The sequence below is a fragment of the Anser brachyrhynchus genome (genome assembly GCF_964034855.1).
Source record: "Anser brachyrhynchus genome assembly, chromosome: 16".
Lineage (NCBI taxonomy): Eukaryota > Metazoa > Chordata > Aves > Anseriformes > Anatidae > Anser > Anser brachyrhynchus.
Genome location: NC_137734.1, coordinates 12,860,518 through 12,882,529, shown reverse-complemented (window position 1 = coordinate 12,882,529; position 22,012 = coordinate 12,860,518). Strand labels below are relative to the sequence as shown.

Below are 22,012 nucleotides of genomic sequence, written 5' to 3'. Positions count from 1 at the left end.
CAAACACAGAGGAGCGGCAGGGACTGGCACTGCCATCAGCCAAACCCTGGTTGCAGGAGGATCTGAGAGCAGCAGCAAATGTGTTTGCAGATGCAGGATGTGACCCAGCCCGAAGCACAGGCTGAGGGATGCCAAATGTGGTTAGAAGGCTTTGCAAGGCTTCCGAGAGTCTCCTTGTCCCTACCCAAACCACTGTGCCTAACGAGATCAAGGGGACGCTCGAACGAACAAGTCCCATGTTGCAGTGCTGGGGTTTATATGAGGACCCGAGGGAGGACAGCACTGGGGTTCACCTTGATGGAGCCCTGGTGGTCGGGGTTATTGAGCTGAAGCACCAGCCTCTTCCTCACAAGCTGGCAGAGAACAGGCGATGGTGAAAAGTATCTTAGCGATGTTCTTTTGCATTATTATTTCTGACTTCAGCATATTGCACAAAAAGTCACGGATCCCAGCTCACATTCCTTTATTGTTAGAGAAGTTTGCATGGAACTCTGCGTTTCCCCTTTCAGCTGGTCATAATAATCTGTTTTTTTCCTGTTCAGCACTAAGCACAGCAACAAATCAGAGCAGATGTGGCTCGATGAAACCATCGTGCAACTCAGGATGAGAGAGGTGGTTACAAACAGCTTTGAATATGTGTGTACTTGTGTGTCTGTGTACAATATAGCTGAACAAACCTCCGCTGCTGTTGGCGCAGCAGAACAGATGACTTGGAAAAGGCTCTTGAGTAAGTTATAAATTGTTTCCTGTCACCGTGCCGCCGTCTTGTTCTGCTGCTCCGCTCTTTCCTATTGCATTTGTTTCCTTCCTCCTTCCCTTTCCCTATATTAAAGCAAAGCTGAAAGTGCCTCTGCTGGCGGCGCCTGTGCTTATGCCTTGCTCGCTGTATTGTTATTAAATCCCCCCGGGTGCGGGCTGCCCAGCTCTCGCAAGTAAACCAGAGCCCATTGCTGAGCTGCTGATTTTCTGCTGGTGGGATAAAGATGCTGTCTGAAGCAGTTTTTTCTTTTCCGTTTATCTTTTATTTCCCACGTGTACACTCGCTGGCATAACATGTCCTGCTGAGTATTAAGCTTGACAGTGCTGATGGACCTACCTGCACTGCCATAGCTGATGTTTTGTTCCAAGTCCCATGTCATCCAAAAATCTGCCCAGCTTGTCATTCTGAGGTCCCCATGGAAAGCTGGAGGTATGTGGTTGTGCCACAAAGTCCTGGCTGTCCTCTGGAGTGTCTGAGGGTCCCTGATCTACGCTTGGTGTCTGTGTAAGGACAGGCCTCCTGCATTATGAAGGACTGGCAGGGGAACTGATGAAGCTGAGTAGGTTGTGCTTTGGGCTTAATAAAGGAGGAATGGGGTTATGCTTTTCTTTCTCTTCTTTTCATTTGTGAAGTTCACTGAGTCCATTTTGTCCTTGGACCATGCAGGAGATGAGTGGAAAATTAACATGCAGAATACTCATCAGGGAAAACAAAACAAATAGTTCTGAAGGCAGAAAAAAATTTACTTATGAATGGGAAAAGTGCTTTCAATAAGGGATTATGAAGTATGATGACAGTATTTGAATTGGTAAAGTGTATGGGAAACAATTTTTTTCTTGCAGGAAATTGTGTGATAATCCGGATGCTTTTGCTAACCAGTTAATTACTGTTGTTCACTTGAACAAGTTAATATTTTTCTGCAGTCTTTTTAAAACTGTTTGACTTTAAGTATTTTAGTTGAACTTTAAATATACCTTTCTGTCCTTTTTTAAATCAAGAAAACTTATGTAAGTGACTCTTCTGATCACTTTCAATTTAATAGATGTGCATTTTTCAAAGGGAAGTTTGCATTAAACTTCTACTGGTGGCCAAGAAAAGCGACTGGCTTAAGTCCTGCTTGTGTTGGTTACCCTGTCTGTGGAGTAAATGGAGAAGCAGTTTTGTAGGTGACAGGATGAGATGGTGAAGAGAGTGTGAGATACAAGTCCCTTATGCTGTTTAGATGTTGCTGTTATTTTCAGAGTTTGGGGGATTTCACCGTGACTTGTTCTGGATTTGAACCTCCCCAAAGTCTGGGAGCTGCTTGCAGCCTGGCCAGGGCTTATCTCTGCAGGAGGCGAGCAGAAACGCTCCGCGCTGCTGCCGTGCCTTTTAGATGTGAGCGCAGGGCTCTCTTGTTCAGTGCCTTGGAAAATAACTGATGACAAAAGAGATTTGGAGTTCGGATAAGATAAAAATTAAATTGAATATTTGTCCTGAAACAACAATGATCTTGAACTTTTCAGGAGATTTGAAAAGTTATGCTTGTTTCTAAGATAGATTTCCAGTTTTCTTCATCTTTTCTTTGTCTTTTGTCATGGCAAAACACCACAGGAGGAAAAAACACCACACATGGCTCAAAGCCTTTGGACATTTTTATAATTTGTAAAGGAATAGATGGCTCCTCAAGGCTGCTAATTTCCAAGATGGACCCAAGCTGAAAAGTTTGTACTGTCCCAGCCTCTAAAGGCATTGAAGCGTGTACTCAGCTTTAAGCCTGTGATTCCATTTACCTGACTGAGCAAAGTCAGTATAATTAACCACATGCAAGTGCACCCCTGAATAGGAATTACATGCTTCAGTCCCAGGTCTGTATCTTTGAGCCTTCTTGCTTGAGTGAGTTGGAGTTTATTCCTCTTGGACCAAGGCCTACTGCCTTCCTCCTTGGGGATGATTCCCATAATTCCTGTATAATTAGATTAGCTCCGACTAGACATACCGACAACAGGCAGAATAAATTGTTTCTAACCTTCCCAGATCCTATGGAAAATGATGCCTGTGGTCCTGCCACATGGGAGCTTGTACTCTGACAGATCACAGATACAGAAAACAGCCTTTTTAATCACAGAATCACAGTATAGTTTGGATTGGAAAGGACCTTAAAGATCATTTAATTCCAACCCCTCTGCCATTGGCAGGGACACCTTCCAGGAGACAAGGCTGCTCAAAGCCCCATCCAACCTGGCCTTGAACACCTCCGGGAGTGGAGCATCCACAGCTTCTCTGGGCAGCCTGTGCCAGTGCCACCCCCCTCAGAGTAAAGTATGTCTAATGTCTAAACTAAATTGCCCCTCTTTTAATTTAAAAGCCATAAAAGCCATTACTCCCTGCCCCGTCACTGCACTCCCTGACAAAGAGTCCCTCCCCAGCTTTCCTGCAGGCCCCCTTTAGGTTTTGGAAAGCCACTGTAAGGTCTCGCTGGAGCCTTCTCTTCTTCAGGCTGAACAATCCTAACTCCCTCAGCCTGCCTTCATGGGAGAAAATGAAAGAGTTGTCATTTTTAAAATGAAGAGTTGTATAGCAGTAATAGCAGATCCAGTGAAGCTTAAGAAAAGAGGCTGCATTAAATGAAAAAGGGTCCCTATGTGTACTTGTATCCCCTAGGGCTCAGCCTGGTGGGCTTTGCATGGAGCCAAGGTGATGGACTTCAGAGGATGCTTTGCAACCTGGCACACGTTTCCCCAGCTCTCCTGATTTTGCAGGGAGCCTTGGGAACTCAGTTGTTTTATTTTCCTTTATTGTCTGAATCCCCTAAACTGAAGGCCAGAAAGAAAGAGGTTGGAGTAGAGACTGAAATAGACTGTTCTTCATTGCCTCTTGGTATTTATTTAGAAGAAATGGGAGGGAATGATGCATTTTATGACAAACCTGTTAATGAATATACCCAGTAGGCAAAAAGAGCGAGCAGGATGAGGAGATTGCCAACACACCGTAGTCATAAATGTTTGTAAGCAATTCAAAGTTACCATGTGATAGAATTAGGAGAGAACTTAATCAAGCACTGAATCAGGGTCTAAAAACCTAGGGTATCAGTTGCAACATGCTACCTAGTAATCAGCTACAGGTAAATGCATCTTGCTCGGGTTGTATTTCTAGTTAGTACACAGTGCAAAAATTAAAGAATTATCATGTTTGGGGCAAATAAAACATTATGCTTTCATGCAAGTGACTGTCCTTATTTAATGTCTTGCTTTGTATTTAGGGTAGCTGCAGAGACGCATCCTATACGTGCTCAGTAGAGCCAGCTGAATTATATGTTTAGAGTAATTCATCAGATAAATTCACGTCCATGAATAATCTGCATTCAGAGCACGACCTTTACCAAGCTGTGCATTTTCCAGGGCTCCAAGCTTTCAGCTGATGCTGAGTGGAGACAGAAGCAGCACAGAGAAACTTTCTCCCATCTCCACTGTTCCAGGAGCAGGACAGGAGAGCCTCAGCCACAGGGGATGCTCCAAAAAGGAAAGAAGGATTTTATGAGCATTTGAGCACTGGGAGAGGTTGGAGGTGAGGGAGCTGCTCCCAGAGCCTGCTCCCAGCCAAGGGTGCTGCTGATGCCTCTTGTCCCTAAGCCTGGGCTGCAGAGATGACCCTGTCTGGTCGATGGATGGTGTTGGAGTTGTTAACTCTTGTCTCATGCTTGCTGGACGCTGGGAAATGAGGCAGTGCACTCCATCCAGCTGGTGTGCATCCACATATGTTCATTCATCAAAACAGCTGGCTGCTTACCCCAGCACTAACCTGACGGGGAAAACCCTACAGAAGCAGCTCGCCGCTGATGGCAGCTCTCGCTGTGTGAGCTGAGCTCATTTTGCACACCTTAGTGCATTACAGAGAAGAGGATAAAATTAAAATAGTGTCAGGCGCCATGGGCAGAACTTAGAGGAATACAGATGAGAGCTACAAGAGGTTGTAAGCCTTGGTAGGTTTTACTCCTCAGGCCAAAAATGAATAGGAACTAAAATAGTCAGAAAGCAATGGGGCTACGCTGTGTCAGGAACAAGAACTGCAGATTTCCATTTAGCAAATATTGGTAAATGCCCTTGACCACAATGAGCAAGAGAGGTACATCGCCTTGCTGATATGGATTTAAATCACTCTGTGTTAGAAATTAAATAGCAGAACAGCTTGCATGATGTTCCTATAATAGTCATCTGTGGAGAGGTTTCTGTCTGGCCTGTGTTGTGCTTGGACCTTTGCTTAATATTAAATAAGTTTGGTGATAGTGATTTTTGAAGTGAACTTTCACATTTTTAGTATTCTAGTATCACTTGTTTTCAGTGGTTTTACAGTTTTGTACTGCTGTCACACAGAAACATCAATACTGCAATGGTTTTTTTTGCTACTTGTTTTTAAGGTTGTCTGCAAGGTTTTGCATAGCTCACTGCTGTGGGAGCGGGGCTCCTTTGTGACATGTTCCTCAGATCCTCTGGCTCATCTGGGTGAGGGACAACTTCAAAGTAGTTGTTGAATTATTTGGCAGGGGCCACAGTTCGTTCAGCTCGGGGGGGACTTTAAAGGTTTGATAAAGCTGGTCCTGGTGGAGCCGCTCCTGCGAGATGAGCAGGAAAACTCATTGTTAGGGTTGGCTTAGATGTGGGGTGTAGTTCTGCCTTTGCTGTTCCCCCTCTGGGTAAAAGCAGTGCCTCAGTTTCCCTGTCTGTAAAATGGGAGAGCAGTAATTATCTCTCACCATAACAATTTCCAGAGTGGATGAGAAGCTCAAAGCAAAAGATGTCGCTCTGTAGGAAATGCATGTGAAGGAAAATTGAAATGGATACAGTGCACACTGTATACAGCGAGGTTTATTTGATATTTCAGCTTGTTTGTTCTTTCATTAGGCAATTGAACGATAGTCAAAGAATGGAGAAGATCATATATTTTTTTACGGGATATTAATGTTCCTGTGGCTTTGAAGCCAATTAACTAGCAGCAGGTTTGTAGCGAAGAGTGGAACCGCTCTGGATTCTTCCTGTTGGGGCTTTTATGACTGCTACAAAACCATGACTGAATGAGGCTTTCATTATTTCATTTATTTTTGAATTTATTTTAGGTTGCTGAAGAATTAATGTGAATAATTTTCCTGTTTTACCATCTGCTTTAGACTCCATCTCAAAGGGTTCCCAATGAGCGCGGCACGTAAAACCATTTAAAAATGATCCTCTCCATATTTCCTGCACTCAGCAGTCTGCTAATGTGGCCAATAGATCTAGGTGATGGGGCTGCATGATTTAGAGAGGATCATTAGGGTTATGATGAGCTGTGCAACTGTCTTGTTTATTCACAGTTAGCAATTTTATTGCAGTGCCCCTTGTTTCATGAAGAGTTTTGCATTTAACCATTTACAGGGCAGTGCCAGAAACATCCAGCTGGTGACTCTTCCACCCTGGGCTCAGGAGGGCGAGTTGCTCCACTACTTTCCATTTTATTTCGCTCGTGATTTGGGCTGGAAAAATTGAGGAGCTCTGGTGAGCTCCCTGTAAGTGATGAGAGGGTAAGTGCACGTCTCCTACTGGCTTACAAAGGGTTGCTTGCAAACAGTTGATGTCCTGGCTGTCCAGTCTCTGTCTCCATGTATTCCCCACCCTTCTGGTCTCTTGGGTCTGAGGGTTTTGCCTTTCAATCTTTGCCTTGAACTGTGCCAAAGCCTCTATTAGATGTCTGTCTAGTGGGGCAGATGCCCACTGTCTCTGCGAGGAGAAAGAGGAGAGGAAAGCCGACGTATTTAACCTGTCTGTCGAACAAAATTATTCATGGCAGGCAAGTGGCTGAGCAGTGTTTTGCAAATTCCCATGAATAATCCATCGATTGGTCAGCACTGGCGTGGGAGTGCTACACCAGCTGTAGGATGATTCACAGACCCGAAAGAAAAAAAGTACATATCTTAATTTCCTTCATTTCCCGTAAGCGATAGGAGTGGAGGGATCCGTGTGACCGTGCCCTCGGTGATGTGTGCAGATCGATGAGTTCCTGAGGGGACGGCTTGATCTTAATGAGGTGATGTGGCTGTGGGACTGCACCTAACTCATCCCCTGGCGTCGTGGGAGCAGGAGGAGACGAAATGTGCTGCCTGCCTCAGCTCTTCCCCCCTGTTCTGTTTGTGGTTCACAAGATAGATGGACGGCCATGTACACAAATATACGTGGATTTCTCCCTGAAGAATGATGACACGGCAGGTTTTTTATATTCAGGGTAAAATATTATAATGGCACGATTTCCTTCCTTCAAGCAAGAAAATAGTTGAGCAGATCTATTCTTATGAAAAACCTGTGAGTCTATTACTTTGCTGGGAATTGGATTTTATTTTATTTTTCTTGAAAGAGGCTGCTTTTCTCACCTAAAAAATATCATATTTTGGCTGGCATACAATTTTTACCGTGTTTTGTAATACAATGCATAAAGGACTCTGAATATTTTCACTTTTGATTATATAGACAGAAAGTCTTAGCTTATATTTTGGATTACTGGCATCACATAAATTAAAAACCAAAACAAATGAAACAAACAAAAAAAACCCTTCCAGCTTTCTATTTTTATAAGCTTTTGTATTTACTTGCCCTTTCCTTCGGGCACCTATATCAGCCTTTTACTCACCCTGGCAATCCATGTGCTAAAAAAGGTGCTTGAAAACGGCCCCGTCCCCAGACACATTCCCAGCCCTCGTGGTTTGCAAACCACACTTTGTGTACAGGTTCCTTAATGCTAACATAAACCTGCTGCAAAAGCCTTGATGCAAAGCCAGCAAGTCAAAGAGAGTCCAAACATTGACCAGCTGGGCTTTGGCTTGGGTTCTTTACGTATAGAGGCAAAAGAGGCCAAGACTGATCAGGAGGCTGCGGTGGCCAGCGGGTGGGTGGATGTGGCTGCAACACGGGGACATTGGAGTGTGGCCTTTCATTTCACATTAGGATTCTTCTCGTATTTGTTAGATAGAACAATATTAACCTTTTGAATTTATTTAGAAACTCATTAGTGCTTCTTCTATAGTCCATTCTTTTCCTGATTAGCTCTCCTCATTACAATTCAAATTTCTTTCTGCTACATTTACCACATTGTCCTGCTTTCTCTCATCTCTATTGTTGCTCGGCTTAATTTATTAAAGCAATGAAAAAAGGCAGGGGGGGATCGGTTGACATAGCAGCATCCCTTGGTGCTCCAGGAGGAAGAGAGGAGACGAGTCCCCCACGTGCTCACCGTGCCCGGGCTGGGGAGCGCCTGGGCATCGTCCCTTTGCCCGTGTGGTCCTGCGTTCTCATTTCAGTTGTGTTCTCATTTCAGTCGTGTTCTCATTTCAGTCACTCCCCAGTTTAAGAGGTTTTAAATAGAATTCACTCTGAAAGTTTGGTGTCCTCATCACAGCCTGGAAACATACGCATTTAATGCCCCGCTTTTGGCATCCTGTTTTTAAGGTCATTTGAAAACCATCTTGCATACCTTTAGTAGCATTTCTTTTGTGTTTTTTTCCTTTTTTTTTATTTTTTATTTTTCCTCAGAATCAAGATGCAAGTCTGGGAGCTGCTGTAATTGCTCTCGAGTTTGCATACCTCCAGTGCAACGTGAATTGGTATTTCTGGTCTGTTGTAAGAGACCTAAGCTGTTCTGTGTTTTGGGGGAAGGTGATGCAGGGATGCTAAGCTTCAAATGTACATTTAGAAATTTTCTGCCCTGCTTTGCAACATATTTTCTGTTAGAAACAGGAATTTTTTCTCTTGGTTTTTCTGTTAGCACAGTACTTGTTTCTCAAGAGTGATGCTGCTGTATCCCATGTGCTCGTGATTAAAGATGCATATGCTTTTGACAAGAGATGATTAAATGCAGCCAGATGACTGTAACCATCCCAGTCCTTGTGGTTTTCTGATTATTGGTGTATTTGAACATCTCACAAATGTGAACGAATGTGTTTTCACAGCAGCTATCATAAAACAGGGAAGTTCCAAAGAATTTTATTTGAGGCACAAGGGGATTAAGTCACTCAGCAAAGGTTATAGAGAGAGGTTTTGGCAGAGCTACAAAGGGAATTTAAATTTCTAAATTTCTAGTCCAATGCCTTAATCATAAAATCATCTTTTCTCTGAATTCTTTTCTGTCTGTTGTAATTATAGTTTTGGCTGGTTTTATGTCCTTTATAAAAACCTGTCTTTCACACATCTTTTGAAACTAAAAAAAATAAGAAGATAAAACAATCATAATTTTCCAAGTGTATAATTTTGGACTCCAGCAGAGGCCTAAAACAAGTAAGGTAATTATTCCACTCAGCTCAGCACCGTTTGGAGAATTAGGCTATTTTGCGAATAGTGGTTTTAAAATAAGACACCATGAACTGGAAAAAGTTCAGTGAGCAACACGTAAAATAAATGCTTGCAAATATCAGCTGAAAGAGGAAAGATGCTGTCCGAAAGCCTTTGGCGTGAAGGTGATTGGAAGAAGATGAAAGGACTGATCATAATGGGGGAAGTTCAAAAAAATAAAAAATAAGAGAGAGAAAAAAAAAAAAGGAAAGATTTGATGATTTCCTTTAGGATATGGGGAAAATGCCAGGGCACACTATCTGGGCTGCTCTCATCCCCGGTGCAAGCTAAAGAAAAAGACTTTCCCCAAGGATGAATTTGGCTCCTGGGCAATTGCAGGAGGTTGGGCAGGGGAAGCTGCCAAGAGGCGGTGGGGCCAGCATCAGTGGAGTTGTTAAAGTCTAGACTAGACGTGCGTTTGTTAGTGATGGTTAATTAACTTGTTCCTGGCAATCAGCCACCAGGGCAGGAGGTGGACTCGATTTGCAAGTCGTGATTGCCAGGAAAGTCACCCATAATTGCCTGAGAACTTGTGGCTTTCTGCTTTTCACCTGTCTTGCGTTCCCCTGTAAATCTTTGTGTATTTTTTTTTCTTTCTCCACAGGTTCTTCACCTCATATAACACCTTTTTTATGCTTATTACTGTTGATGCGATTGAACCTCTGCCACAGTCTGATTTTGGATGCCTGTGCCCATGGAGACTGGAGAACATCAGCTATTCATAGGGGGAGCAGAACCAGAATTACCTATGGCTGCAGAGGGGATCTGGGACGTGGTGGCTGAGGAGAGCGCAGTGTGCTTGTACGCAGGACAGCTTTATAGTATTTTTTTTCTAAGTAGTTTCCAGGCTCTAACAGCCCCACCGGACCAGTTTCTACTCCCGTTCCTTATGCAATCCTTCACTTTGGTTCCACATCCACTTTTTATTCTGCAATATCTGAACACCCCCTGGTGTATGTTCAGTAGCACCACTGCCACGCTGCTCAGTGCCTGGGGACAACACGGGGGCTGCCCACCGGGGCCGGAGCTGCTGGAGGATCCCACAGCAGCCTCCCGTCCTCGGCTGCTCATCAAACTGTCCCTTGGATGGAGCACAAGGAAGAACGCAGGCTTGGAGCCCCCACGTAGATGGGAAAACACTGAAAATAATTTCTGTTTCAATGGAGGCATAGGGGTGCGTGTAACAAGGTAGACTGGGCAATGCACACATAATGTGGAGCCAGAATCTAAAGACCAGAAGGAAAGGAAGTTTCTTTCTTGTATTCTTCTTTGTGTTCCTGGAGGCAGGACTCTGATGGAAGTTGTCACGCTGCAAGTTTCTGCTCAGCAAATGGCGGACTGTTGTTTACTTTTAAGCGAAGCAAATCAGGAAAGGAGGGAAAAGGCAATAATATTAATTGACTTTTATTACTTCTTGTATATAGAAATTAAAGGCAAGGTTAAGAAAGCCTGAATCCCTCATTGGGTCCTTCTAGCATCAGGTTTACCCCTGAAAGGAAAGAAATCTCAGGTTATGATCCACACTGAGGCACGGGCATGGAGAAGTCCCAGGGAGATTAATGCTGTGATATTGCAGCAGGAGAGGTTGCTGGATCCGTGGTGAAGTTGTTGGGTCTGGAGTGCTTTAAGGGAGGCTGTTGCATTCTGATGGGGGACAGTCTGTGTCAAAAGAGAGTGGTGAAAAATCTGAGAGACAGTAGCAGTTGCAGATGTAGGAAAAGATTTTGAGGAGTGGGTTGTTGCTGAACTGAAGAGGAATAAAAGCAGGAGAATGACATTAGCATATAATTTCTGGCAGTTGTTACAGTGCATAATAACTTCAATTTAAAAGCTTCTCATTTCCCTCACTTTGTGCCTTATTAAGTCTCCAACCTATATTTAATGGTGGGAATATCACTTTTGCTTCCCTAATTCTATGCATGCAATTGATCTCTGTAACCTGCTAGATCTCCATTTGGATTTCCAAAGTATACGAGGGCTCTCACTTGTGTCTCAAGAGGTGCAAAATTATAACTCAGCCCTCTTTTGTGGTGCATGTGCTACTTTGGTCCTTTGCTACCTTGTGGTAGGAGCAGAGTAATGGAAGAGTGGTTTTGTTGAATCTGAGAAATTTGTCATGTTTCCAGGGGCGTTTTCAGCATGGCAGGTTTCCCCTATATGTACATAAGTACAAATTTCATATTTAAAAAATAAAATAAAATCCCATATTTAATCATTTTATGACACAAACTGTTTTCATAAAAATGAAGCTTGTGAAAATGCATCATTTGGCAAGTTTTCTTTGAATCCATAGGCTACTCACATTTTGTATAGATTGGCCATTTCTACCCTTGCTGAACAAGTCAGTGCCAACTGCTGCTTTCATTTTCCTGTCTGTAGTTGTGCTGTAGATCTCTTCCAAGATATATTTTTTCTGATGTGACTCACCCAGCTTCCTATGGGAAAGTGCAGCTTATTCAAACTATTCTAAATCTATTTATCCAGGCAAATATTTGGACATCTGAAACAGCAGTAAAGTGCTAAGAAGTCTATCAGGGCAGGAGAGCACACAAAATCTGTGAAATTTTAAGTCGCTACCTAGTGTGCTTTATCTGGAGGTATTAATTGGCAAAGAGCAGTGTAGAAATTTTGATTCATACACTCACACGTGCCCATGCAGTGAGCAAAAGCTGTGTTTATGTTTGAGCTCCATTTTCCCAGCAATAAATTTAGGCTTACTGCGCTGTCAGATGCTTCACCACCACGAAGGGGCTTTGGCATTAGGTAGCTGCGTTTAGACGTCTCCTGTGTCACTGGTTCAGTCTCTAAAAGCCATGAGTTGTTGTGAGCTGGTGGCTCTCTAATGGAGTCCTCAAAACCAGCTCGCAGCATGGTCAAACTCTTGAAATTATGTTTTATCCAGAATAAATTTGGTCAAAAATTCCAGTTTAAATTTTGTTCAGTTTCAATAGGTCTTGACAATTACATGCTCTCATCATGGAAGAGAGCTCAGGAGAAGATCCTCCTGTCTCCCAAGCAAGACTAACCTCTAGTTTCTGGAGACTCGCACTCTAAACCATTGTCAGAGGCTACTGGAGCCGAAACAGGGTGATGGGAGGTATAAATGGCCATGTAAGTGGTTAGGAATTTGACAAGATTTCCTTGCTGATAGGGCTACAGATGTGAAAGACTGGGCTTTGTTCTCCTGTTTTGGTTTTAAACTTCTAGCTGCCTGAATTCAAGTATTTCTTAATGATTCTGTAATGAAGTCAGAGGTCTGAATTCATGTGTTGTTTTTTATTTGCATTTTTACTACAGTTAGTCTCATTTCCTTGTTGCTAAAGGCCATTAGTGAGGAGTTGGATGGCTTGTCTAGGTTTCTGCTTTTTGTAATTTTCCAAAGCTCTATACATAATAAATCAGGCACACATTTTTGCTTCTGCAATTAACTAATCCACAATGCAACAGGAACAGTAGAATTGATTGAATATGTCAAGATTTAAGCCTCAAGAAAAAAAAAAACCACACCAAAAATAAACCTATTTGTGGCGATGCTTCTCAAAACAGTCCTCATTCTTACACGGATCTAGCCATAAAATTAGGACAAGTAAAGGATTTTGCCACTACATCACCCTCCAGCCAGTACTAACCTGTGCTTGAAATGAACTTTTGATGTGAAACATTCATCTCTGCAGCACACATGGCTTCACCTTTCCATTCATCTCACCTACAGATGACAACTCACCTTGCTTCCATTAAGGTAAGATGCAGTCCAGCAGCAAAACTATCAGACACGTTGTCTAGTGTGGGTATCTTGACTTGCTAGTTACCACTCTTCCATGGCAAGACCCTGTAATTTTGCCTTTGTGAAGACCCCTCTATCTAATTTCTTTGCCATCCTCCCTCGAGTAAGGAAGATTGAAGCAAAGGATGATTGAAGACCCTTTCTCAGAAACATCTCTGAAGCTGCTGACTGGCAGTGAGCTGGGATATTTAGTCAAATGTGCATTAAGCTGCATTTCATAAAGGAACTGTTTGAGCTCAGTCTGGCCTCTTTTCTTAAATAAGAATTTGAAAGCTGCATAATGGGCTCTGATGGCACCGCACCCTGAAAATAAAGCTGCATACTAGGCTCCCTCTATACCAGTAAGTACTGATAGCTCAGAAGCTGCTAAACTAGAAACTATTTACTTACACTATTTTTGTCATTTATATGGTTAAAATACTGTCCTTTCTTGTGATATTTTACCCCATGACCCCCACCTTTCTCTCTCTCTCTCTCTCTCTCTCTCTCTCTTTTTTTTCCTTTAATGTACAGAAAGCCCTGGGTCACTTCTGGGTGTAGCTCCTGTTCTGAGATACTTCTGCGCCTTGCTGGCATGCTCAAACCCGAATTCCTTCTGCAGCTCAGCCTCAGCTAGCTTTTGCAGTTCTGCTTTGGAAAATTATGCCACAGAGACACTCTGCTCACACCCTTAAATGTGTAAAAGTCCTAGAAATCAGCCCTTACAGAAGGGTGAACCTGCAGGGAAAGAGCAAGAAGGTTCACATCAGCCTCCACATTCTTTTTATGCAGGAGCACGTCAGGGGACACTGCCTGTCACAAAAAGCATGTGAACTTCTCCAAAAGAGAAGTTACCCCTAGGGCTGGGTGCTGGAGGGAGCTCCTGCAGTGCTGCTGCACACTGGCCACGAGGTTTTGAGTTTTCCTTACAGAGGGACAACCTAACAAAATTCATACGGACAAAACTCATAATACAGTTTAACTCACTAACCAGCTATTTTCGTGCAACATCCTTCCTCCTAAAGAAGACAAGTCATACAGCAGATGGAGTGCTGGAGTCCTCCTTTCTTCCAAAGGGGAAGAGCACTGGCAGTTCTGCTCTTTGTAATGGTTTCCCAGCTCCCATGTACACCTGCAAAGCATTGCCTGCAGCAGAACTTCAGAGACCATTAAAAGAACATTTTTTGCAACAATGAAAAATTTTATATGTATTTGGTGAATGTGAAAATACTAACTGAATGAGATATTAATTGTCAGTAAAAGATCAAATGTGACTTAAAAAGTACGTAAAGGTATTGGAACTTACAAATTATCTGGTAATGTTGGAAGCATAAAGCGCTAAAAGTGCATAATTAAAACACATACATTTGAGGAGGGAAAAATTGAAGTATTCTTGATTTTAATAGATGTATCCTCTACTTCATTCATATTGTTTTGAGTTGCAAACATCTCATGTGTGCTGTATTTTCCATTTATTAAGCTTTGCCCTATTGCTTGTTTGCTACACTCAGAACCTGCTTTCTGGGCTGGAATTGCAGAATGGTTTCTGCTGAAGGTGTGTGCAGAAGTTGGGGCCATATCCCACCTGCAAACTGGGCAGTCATCGCAGTGAGAACCACGCGTTTTTGTGCCCAAACACCAAATAGGAGATGACTACTCGGGGAAAGTCAAGGTAAGTTTTGCCTGGTCACGATGATGAAAACCAGCCGATGACTTCAGCATTTAACACCCAGAAAGGTTAGGACATGAGTCACACTAAATTTTCTTGTGCTTGGGTTAATCCCTTTGGCACTGCCACGGGTCTCTAGCGTGTGGGCTCTGTTTCAGGGCTCCGTTTCCCTGGGAGGTGATTTGCCTTCCCCTCTGGGGGTCGGCTGGGCATTACTCATTGCTGTGCTGGGCCCTCTCTTTACCCTCTCTGGATAAATGGCTTTGGAAGAGGAGGGCAGGGCGGTGAGTGTTGGAGGGGTTGGGGCAGCCTGCTGCTGGGGCTGGCTGATTTATGGAGCTGGAAGGGAGCACTGGGGGCCAGCCACCATGCTAAGCAGGAGGCCAGTTCGTCTTGTTGCACCCCAGGGCTGATTTGTCGTGGTCATGGATGAGGTTTGCTCCCTGGACATTGCAGCAGCTTGTGGAGGCTGTGACAGAGGGGAGTGAAGGTAAGCTCTCATGGGCAGGGTACAAGAGATCACTCTCTCTCTCTCTCTCCTATCTCATCAGTTTGTTTAGAAGCACTCATTAAAAAATGCCATCTTCATGAGACAGGGTTCTTTTATGATGCTTTCCTCTTTCTGAAAGAAATGTCAGAAATCCTGCTTAAGCAGGAGATGAAAAGGCCCTTTACCTGCTCTTGTAGCTAGCAGAGAAGATCAGAAGGCTGCAGCCCCTTCCATGTCAGTGCCGTGCTGTTGGCAGGACCTGTGGCTTTACCCGATCTCTTAGCGTGGTGGTGTGAACGTAATCCCTCCTGATAAAGTTTTCTGGGCCTGTCTGGACGTTTGAGTACTGAAAGGGGAATCCTATACGAACCTATGGAAACCAGCAGGTGTTTTTCCACGATTGGCTCATGCCAGGATTTCACCCTGTGGTGTTTCACTTCCTTTTTGTGAACTTTTTCGTTTCCTTTTTTGCTTAAAGATGATGGATCGAGGCTTCCACAGCCAGTTCATCTCGCAGTTGGCCCCTACACCCCTAGAAAAGGAGAGAAAGGCATGCTGAAAAGAAATAACACGGTAACACCTTCTTGGTGAACTGCAATTAACCTCTGTGTCTTTCGTAGCTTAAAACAATGTTACACGTGAAAAAAAAACAGCAAATACTTTTCCAAAGGCAGTCAAACACCATTGTTTCTTATCAGCTCAGCTCTTTGTTGCCTGGGGCTATCTGAATCATTCCTCTTGCTAAAGTGCAAGGATAATTTTCTCTCTTTTAGTGTGAAAAGTTTACATTTACAAGATGCATGCATGAAGGACTAAAAGGGGCGTAGTTTGGCTGCACGGTGAAATGGTAGATTGGTGGTTTCATGACCTCATTACCCTAAGCTGGTTGTTACAAACCAGCCTCATCACAGCTCCTGCTGCTGCTAAAAACCCGTGGCCGGGTCTCTGCACACTGACACGTGCTGTAAAATGTCCACTTTGCACCCGTTGCTGGCTGTGCTGGTAACAGCTGCCACGTAAAATAGTAATTCAAAAAAAAATGTTCTCTTCCCCCAATTCACGTTACTAAATTTCAGTTGTGCGGGTGTTTGCCTGTATTCTGCTATTTTAGTGACTCCTAAAAGACCTCATGGGGCAACAAGGATTATCAGGGATGTAATAAATAAGGATGGGATGCTTGGGGAGCGCAGCTTGGGGCACAGCAGAATAAACCTGGGAGTGGGGTGGGTCTGCCCCATCAGCCTGCCCTCCTGTTAAAGGAAATCTTCCTCTTCTGTGCACGGCCCTGCTGAGAGGCATTCCTCTGCGCGCCTGGTTCACCTGCTCAGTGTGTCACAGTCCTCCGCCGTGCTCCTAAACAGGACGGGTTATTTTGGATGTGGGTAGCTAGTGAGGGCTGTTACAGGAAGACAGGGCTTGTGGGGAGAGGCAAAACCTTTTATTAGTTAAGGAGATATGACCGGGGGGGTGGAAGGAAAAAAAAAAGCATCTTCTGATGTAGAAGCCTGTCTGCCATGTGCAGCTGGCTGTTTTTGAAGACAGTGTTATCCTTCATGTGGCGACTCTGGGAGATTGACAGGTAACAACGGCAGCCAGATTGGTAAAAGTTTCTGCAGATTTGCTGTCAATAGCATCTAACTGGCTTTCCCTGAGAATGTTTTTCCTTAAACCTCTTTTTCACTTCAACCTTAAGAATGGTAGGAATATTAGATTTTATTGACGGAAGAGTTGCACATGAGGCTTTGCTTTCAACCACATTTTCAATGGAAATAAGTCTGCTGCAACCTGGCTTCTTTTTCTGGTGGTGTTAATCAGTTTTGGGCTGGTTACTCCATGCAAACTGAAAAATAATAACAATTTTGTGAAAAGTGGGGGCTCTCCCTGAAACATGCCATTGTGTAGAAAGCTCCTCTTTTCTTTGGGGGTGGAGGGGGAACACTTGACTGGAAAACTTTCAGCCTGTCTTGGTTTGATTTTTGCCTTTTCTCAGTTTGGCTCTGGTTCCACATCAATTTATTCTCCGTGCCCCCTTCCTCCCCATCTGCCACTCTCTAATGGGAAATAAATCTCCAGGCTCTTCTATTCCTTACCCTCCTGTAAGTCTTCAGTTCTCGCTGACTGACTGCTGGAGATCATACATCTCCTCTCACAGAACACTAAAAGTACCATTTATATTTTTTTCCCCCTCAGAATTCTTTTTGGCTGGTGTCAGATACAGAAATGCTAAGAAAATTAACTTCAGGGATTTAAGGAACCCCAAATCCTTCCAGTTCTATCCACAGTAAGGATAGGATTATTTTTTTTTTCAATAGAGGTTGGGTGCTCTGGCATCTCTACTCCCTCCAGCCACTTTGCTGTCTCACACCCAAGCCAGAGCATTTCAGTCCTGTGTGTGATGGGACAGAGGCTGGATGCTGTGCAGGCAGTGGTGGCACAGCACCACACAGCACGTTTCCCTGTGTTATGTTTTCCAGCCCAAACCTCTTCCGAAGCAGCTGGATCTGGCTAACCACCAGGATGAGCTGGGACGGGCCTTGGACCATGGCTTTCTTGGAGCACAACAAGCCCACACCAAACGTCAGCGTTGGTCCTTGGTGGGATCGGAATTTTGAAGTGCTTTGGAAATCCAGTTGCTCTTTTTGAGAGCTTAGGTTCCCCAAAAGCTGCCGTACCTGAGCTAAGTGTCTAGCACAGGTCAAGGCCTTGGCCATGAAGTCCTCCTCTCCCCAGGGAGCACATCTCCTCCTGGCACGCCCAGTGGATGCAGTGCCAGCTTGGGACGGGCTGACAGATCCCCGAGTGCTTGCATGCACTGGGCAGAGTGATGGGACGCAGTTATGAGTGTGTGCAAGGCGTAGGGAGGTGTTGCTGTTCATTAACCTCTTTTCAGTGCAGAGCTGCACTTGAAGTCATCTTCCTTGCTTGCATCTCCTCCGGGAGGACAAGCTCCCAAGCGGCACGGAGTGACTTCAGCTGGGGCACGAACCCATGGCTCCTGGAAGCACCTCGGCTGTGCCAACCAGACAGAGCTCCAGGACACGGCGTGCTGCAGGGAGCCACGGTGCTGTCAGGGTTCAAAGGCTGACGAGCCATCCTTCCTCTAAGGAAACGCATTGCAACCTTTGGGGCCACCATTCACACCAACCTCCTGGCTTTCCGATGGCTCTGGTTCATTTTCATCTCCTCCGAATATCTCCATCTGTTCTCAGAGGCGCTGAGCCGTGCTGCGTGTGTGGGATGAAATGCAAAGGGAAAGGGGAAAAAAAAATACGATTCCTGTCAGGTAGATGAAAACTCAGTTTCCCCCCTTCTCCTTCCTGCCTCCTGGAGAACACACCGTATGTGGAAGGTGACCTTTTGTCTCCTTTCTCTCCGCCCGAGCTGAGAGAGATTCGGCTGACACATCCGATGACAGATAGATACCAGCATGAGCAAATTGCGCTTGAACTTGCTCCAGAGAAAATTGTTACAAGGCGCGGGCACAGGCTGGGCTGCATTAGGGAGAGCACAGATCACAGTCAAATGTTTGTGTCATTTGCAAACGCCACTGCGAGGGGATGGGGGGGGGGGTGAACAGATGAACGTTTTGAACTCTAAAGGTTATTGTAGAGAATATGAAATAGGGCTCTGTGTTTGACTTTTGAAGAATATTCTTAATGTGGGGAAAGTTCAGGTGAAATCAGGTTAATCCCTACCACCTGGATTTTTTTCTTTCAACTTCTGTTTTATTTTTTTTTTAATTTTTATTTTTTTCATTTTAAAGTTGATTTCTTGTTGGTACACCCCCACTGCAGAAGTTCCTGAAATCTTGATGTTCAAGTAAAACTTTGGTTGATATGCATGCTGTCTTGCTGGTATGAGTAGAAGCCAAGGGGAATAGATTAAAAAACAAAAACAAAAAGAATCTGTTTATGACAATAAAACTCTGATCACAAATCCCAGATGCAAAAAAAAAAAAAAGAAATTTAAATGCAAGCACTTTGAAAGCACATCCTTGCCTGTCCAAATAGCATTTCCAGGCTGACCTATATGAATGGTTTCAGTAACTCATTAATTCATCAGGATTTAATGAAGAATTGTGTGTTTTGGCCACCTCCATCTTTCTGCCATTCGGGTCTTCCTGCAGAAGAACAAACCTGAACCCTGCTAAGCTCTGCCCTCAGGGCGGCAGAGACTACCTTCCCAGGTCCTTATTTAAGAGACAAAGAATATTTTAGGATTAAATTTATATCATGTTAATGATTTTTTCCCCTCGCTCTCCATGCCTGTCATGGTGATCCCATGCCTCTCCATCCTTTGACCTCAGACAGACAGCCATTTATGGGGCTGGTAATGTTCACTCATCCTTCAGGATGCTCAGAGCAGCGGCTCCGCTCCCTCCACCAGGCACCTTTTGAATCTCTTCGGGCCTTATGCATTAAAAACCTGGCCTCTGCAGCCCGCAGGACAGCGAGAGATGGATGGTGCTGGCATGAGGCCACGTCGAAGGACAGAGGCAGGATCAGCCTGCCGTGGACAGGCACAGACGAATGGAACCTGCAGGATGGACACGCAATTACCTCGTTTGCCAAACTCATTACAGGCAAGTTGCAAATTTCCAGCATGCTGCCCCTGGCCTCGGAGACGAAGCTGTCAGCTGGTTAATGAATAACTCCAGGCCAAATTCAGGTAGGGCTGGAGAAGGTGGAGGTTTTGATGAAGTTGGTTGGCTTGGCCGGGCTGATGCCAGGGTCTCTGGCCCCATGCATGGTGGCTCGATCCCCAGGAACACTTGGGACAGCCTCTGACCTGTGAGTTGCACGAGAGCCCTGAGGTCACCCTGGGTGTTTGCTCTGAAACCTGCTCGAGCAACGTCCTGCAGTAGCGTCCTCACCGCTCATGCTCTGAGCCTTGCTGATTCACAGGAACAAACTACAAGTCTGGGAGCAAAAGCCAAATCTGATCCTATGCCACTAGCATTAAAAACCAGTAAAATCCGTAGCACAAAAAAACACCCTTTTGTCTCAACAAAGAAATACAACTGTATTTGGATGATTTGGGGAAATGTCTGTATTTCAGATGCTGGATGCTGTTTTGGCCTTGGCACATTGGTTAAAGTCCAGTCACAATTTCTCAGGGAGGTGCATGGCCACGCTTTGAGAGGGAATCCAGGTAACATTCCTTTTGTATGCCATAATAATCTGCAGAAAAGGAATGACTGGTAGTGCCCAGCAGTATGTTTCCAAGCCCCAGGACTGCTGCTTCGTCTTCCTGATTGCCACCTACAGGCACGTACCCATTAACTCCTGACCCACAGGTGTGCAGGGCTTTGTGCCCTGGTACCCCTGCCCCACAGCCCCTGGGTGGCTGGCAGGCAGGATGAGATGAGATGAGCATCCAGCTCCCGGCGGGCTGCCCGCAGGCTCGTTCCTCTCGCAGCCACCAGCCGTGGGGTTGCCATTGCTGAGGTGGTCCCAGCCAGCAGCCCGTAGCCTGAGCAGACAGCCTGGGGAGCCGTCTGAGAGACAGAAACATGCTCCGAAATGCATGTCATGGCTGTGAAGGCTTGATGGTGGGACATGCCCCCGTGATGGGCTGCTATGGGAAATGACACATTGATTTTGAAAGCCTTTCATGTTCCCCAGGCATACCGACAAAAACCACGTTTCTCCTTAGGCTGCTGAAGCAAAAGAGAGTATATTTCATCTCAGCTAGTAAAACCCCGTTTTATTTTATTTTAGTTTTATTTTGTTTGTTTTGGGTTGCTGCTGCTGTGAAAAAACAACCCAACTTCCCAGAGTGTACCAGAAGGCTGCAGATGTTTCCCATTATCTCAGGATTTCCTCAGAAGCTTTTCTGGGTGCATCCCACCTCCTCTCACCCTTGCTATGGTTTTAATGCTGGTACCATGTGCTGATTGTCCTTTCTCCATCCCAGGGCCTGTTGTCACCTGGCACCCAACCTGCTTTAGGTGAAGGTGGAAGCTCCAGCCCCAGCCAGGAATTGCAGGACCCCAAAGTCAGCACCTGCTCCTTGCACCCAGCAAGGGTCAGGGACTCTCAGGCAAGCTCCTGACCAGTTTTTCATATCCACCACTTAATTTATCTGCTAGTTCAGATGAAACCCCAGCTGAACACTAAGGAAATGAACCAGGCTTCATTGTTCACCTGCAGAAGGCAGACACCAGAGCTATCTGTAGAGTTTCAGTGTGCTCAGAGCTGACTCCAGGTATTTGGAAATGCCTCACCTGATATTGTGTGTGTAACTTGAATTTGGCCCATGTGGTTGCATACATGCACAGCAACGTGCGGCCTTTTCTGCTGAAATTTTGCTTTGTTCCTTTCTTGGGCATGGGCCATGCAGAGTTTCTCCCTGTTCTTCTGGGGTCCTTCACCACTCTCATGTGGGATCCAGATTCACTGCTTCCTAGCTGTGCTTCTCTGTGCTTCATGGTCATGATGTGTTTTTAAAAGATAACCCAGAAGCATCATACATCCTCTTGTTTTACAGTTGGGGAACCAAGGAACAGGAGAGCTGTGAAAACTTTCCACTCAGGGTTGTTTTTTTTTTTTGTGTGTGTTTTTGTTTTTTTTTTTTTTCCCAGCTTGAAAATTGCTGAGGCTGATTATTTATCTGTTTACAGCACTCATTTTTTCTAGTGGGTTTTCACAGGCTTTTGTAAATTCAAATCTGGCCCTGAATGTCTCAAATTGTGGGACGTTTACTAGGGAAGAGCTTGAGACTGGGCATTTTTCTGCCTTGTTCCTCTTACAGCTTTAGTGGCAAATGACACCAGGGTCATCCTCCCATCAGAGCCCTGATCCGTGGCCAGCCCAGCCCCCGCTCTGTGCTGAAGCTAGGGCCTAGGGGCGTGTTGTGAAATGCTTCTGACAATTAGCAGTGAATTTGGAGGTGTTATTTCCCTCCTGCACTTGGCTCAGTGGTGTCTGTTCCTTACAGCTCGCAGCCCACAAACTGCGAGGGCTTTGGTGAACATGATGCTCCCCCATGGCTCAATTTTGAG

At 44.8% G+C, this 22,012-nt stretch overlaps 1 long non-coding RNA gene across 1 annotated transcript; it reads left to right on the top strand.

Annotated features, from left to right (window-relative positions):
* Positions 1–592: 592 nt before the first annotated feature.
* LOC308178658 lies at positions 593–19,984 on the top strand. The gene is made up of 4 exons (XR_013939884.1): positions 593–727; positions 9,692–14,522; positions 17,200–17,290; positions 17,484–19,984. It is a non-coding gene; the product is annotated as an uncharacterized lncRNA (long non-coding RNA).
* The last annotated feature ends 2,028 nt before the right edge of the window (positions 19,985–22,012 follow it).